General features: G+C 42.6%; 1 protein-coding gene and 1 long non-coding RNA gene across 3 annotated transcripts in view; one reads left to right on the top strand and one right to left on the bottom strand.

Moving 5' to 3' along the window:
- LOC104963719 (cyclin-dependent kinase 17) overlaps positions 1–1,364 on the top strand; it is a 36,320-nt gene extending 34,956 nt beyond the window's left edge. For both annotated transcript variants that reach the window (XM_010792357.1, XM_010792356.1), the window contains one exon: positions 1–1,364. This exon is cut by the window's left edge and continues 198 nt beyond it. The gene's annotated coding sequence lies outside the window, so the exon portion shown is untranslated.
- Positions 1–3,117, bottom strand: part of LOC104963720 (uncharacterized) — a 3,262-nt gene extending 145 nt beyond the window's left edge. Inside the window, exons 1-2 of the long non-coding RNA XR_800344.1 lie at positions 2,987–3,117; positions 1–1,945 (exon numbers count right to left, since the gene is read on the bottom strand). The exon at positions 1–1,945 is cut by the window's left edge and continues 145 nt beyond it. This is a non-coding gene — a long non-coding RNA (uncharacterized lncRNA). The remainder of the gene's footprint in view (positions 1,946–2,986) is intronic.
- Positions 3,118–3,123: the final 6 nt, after the last annotated feature.

The raw sequence follows: 3,123 nt of genomic DNA, 5'->3' as shown, positions 1-3,123 counted from the left end.
CCTAACTTGGGAAACTCGTCCACAGTGCGACGGATCCCCTTTCCAGGTCTGGCCTGAATCTGGCCAATGAGAGACATTTATATACTGTACATCTATATTTATTGAGAAGAGAATTTGCTGCTAAATCCAACTACTGTCTAGAATTCTAACGGGCTCAGTCACTTTAATGAGTACATGCAATGTGTATAGATTTAATATCTTTTGAAGTGGTGGTATTGTAAGTTTTTTTTTGTCATTTCCATTTTCATACATAAGAAAAACTCAGCCTCGAAGCTCCTCAGTGTGTGGGGGGGTGTGTGAGGCACACAGCGAGCAGAGGCATGTTTCTGTAGCAACTCAATAGGGTTTGATTACTGTCTCTGTTGCCACGGTGCTGTTTCTCAGCTGCACCCATCATTTGTGACCGTTTACTCCGAGGCTGGCTTTGATATAACTGATAATTGTATCATAACTGGAGGCTACTAGGAGAGCAGTGCAGCCAAAAAAGATCCCCTCTTGTCAGAGGCTGGCATATCATTCCAGGATGCTGCGGTTTCTGTCGTGACCAAGGAACACATGCAGGAGGGAAAAGCAAACGTAGAAATAATGACAAGGGCATTACAGGATTAGTAACGCCTCTTAGCTCTGAATAAAATATAATTATGTAACTAAAGTGAACCTCCTTCTCATCCTTTTTCCATCTCAATCTGACACTTCTCCAGTCTGTTACAAGGGGAGGTGAACCCCCAGTGTTGGACTCTGCTGGCTTTGAGCTTTGCAGATGTGTTCTCCTCTCTGCCATTCCCATCTCCATCAAATGTAAAAAAAAAAAAAGTTATCTTTTTGTTTCTGGATTGGCTCCATCTTTGTGTTGCATGCCTGCTCTGTTGTATGAGGAAGCACACAGCCACTGAGATTCGGAGCGCTAGCTATAGTCCTGCCCCTAGTGAATACCATCCTGAGTCAGTCTATTTAACAGTGTTACAAGAGATGTTTTGTATGATATTCTTTAACTTTATTTGTTGATAATTGTTATTGGTGTGGGATTTCATTGCAGATGCCCACCCATATTTTAGCTTTTTTTTCCAGAGTAAAGACAATTAAATCTAAAGTTTAAACAGAAGTCATGTGACCTGGTTGTGTTTCTCTCTGCTGTACGGACACTTCTAGCTACTGTAAAATGTTGGATTTAAAGACACTGTGTTTAAGCATTCAATGCTTTGTTTATTGAAAATGACAAGAACATTCTTCACAATACAAAATTATACAGAATACAAACTGTATACCAAGTCCAGTATAAAAAAAAAAATGAACATTACAAGTGTTACAAAGGTTTTTCATTGATTTGAAATCTCGTCTTCATTAAAAGGTTTTGGAAAGAGAAATAGGACAACAAGGCACAGCCGGTACTATCTGAGAAGCATAGTGCATACATTACATAGAAAACCACACAAGTAAAACAACCAGTTTCACGTTGTGATGAACACTTATGGAAAACAAAGATTTTTTTTTTTATTTATACAAGATTAAAATAACCAAGCTCTGCGCAGAATGAGCGGCTGGCTAGCCGTTTGCAGCGAGCTATGCGTCTCTACTGTCCAGCGCGGACAGGGTCATGTGGAAATGTGCTGTACGTTATAAAGAGCCAGACGTCTCTCAGACATCGCGGCGTATGGCTTTTACCAAGTGCTTTCAACCACTGGAATCTAAAGCAACTCAAGTGCAAAAAAGTGAGGTCACAAACTGTCTCCTAGGACTTTTTTGAAGCGAAATCTAACAAGATGGACACGAGATGGTTGCTGCTGCTGATGATCGGTCAGAACAAGGGATGCATGAAGATGGGAGGTTTTGATCCGCAGACCCTGGATCAGGATTTGTGGGTGATGTGGGACAGGAGCAGGGAGGAGGGTGTTCCTTCCAGGTTTGGCAGGGGGATAGGCATGTGTCCGTTGATTAGGCTGGGGAACTGTGGAGGAAGAGAGAGAGGGAGGGAGTTAGCGAGGAGGGGACGAGGCTCTATGAAAGCTGCTTTCCGCAGAGGAACTGCAGCTTTGTCACTGCCCTGGTTTCCTGTTTTTTTTTTTTATTCATTGTGCCTCTTCCTGTTCGTCTCTGTCCCCCTCTACCTCCACAACAGAAGGAGAAGTCAACACTGTTTCTGCACAAAGAATCCGGTATGGTGTGTGTGCGGCTGCGGTGGGTGTGTGTGTTTTTCACAAATGAGGAGCAGCTCTCAAACCAGTCCACCCTGTTCAGACTGGCTCCCCTGGGCTCAAACAGGAAGTATTCACAGGATTTCCTCTCTCTCTCTCACAAGCGCTGAAACAGGACACCTCTGCTGGACCTGCTTACTAACTCGAATAGCTTCGAGTGTCTCGCTCCTTCGCAGATCTCATAGACGTCTTGTTTTAAAGTTTAGTATATTCTTTGTGTTAAAGTAAAATTAAGCAATCATGCAGGTATTCAAAGACATGGAGATCAATGTTAATGCCCATTATGGGTATAAGTATCTGTTATATTTTATTTGACTGTACTCAGTTTGTTAAATATTTATATTTTGTAAATGTTGTCTTTATCTTTAATTTGTTACAATAGTCTTTAAACATTTTCTTTTTTAAAATAGCTTCTATAATAATACCATTTTTTGCTCCTTTCTTAAAAAAACGAATTTTTTTTTCTGTGTCTTTGTGTGCAACATTTACACCAAAGCAAATTCCTCGTATGTGTAAACCTACTTGGTAATAAAACCGATTCTGATTCTGAAGAAACAAAGGATTCGATAAAGTTTTAGTCAAGAAAACGGGAGCCAATGCCTGTCCTTGCCAGTAACAAATACTTAGGAATTCCTTTATATTACTCGGCTGATGTTAACAACTGCTGGGAAGGAAGGGGATTTTGCAGCAGAGCTCATTTCACACGTGCTGCCTCTTAACGTCCTCCTCGGCTTTCAAACGATACCGGTAAACACTTACCCCCCCTTATGTGTCTCCACCTGTGTGTGTTTTACCTGGAAGAGGGAGCCGTGGCCCTGCAGCCGGGCGGGGCTGAGCGGGGCGACGGGGCTCAGACTGCTCCAGAAGTGAATGCCTGACAGCAGAGGACTGTGAGCCAGCAGCAGACCAGAGGGAGTCTGCAAGGGGGGGG

This window comes from Notothenia coriiceps, unplaced genomic scaffold (assembly GCF_000735185.1).
Source record: "Notothenia coriiceps isolate Sejong01 unplaced genomic scaffold, NC01 NC01_scaffold00036399, whole genome shotgun sequence".
In the NCBI taxonomy this organism is placed as follows: Eukaryota; Metazoa; Chordata; class Actinopteri; order Perciformes; family Nototheniidae; genus Notothenia; species Notothenia coriiceps.
The sequence above is the reverse complement of the archived record's forward strand: the minus strand, read 5'-3'. Positions and strand labels throughout refer to the sequence as shown.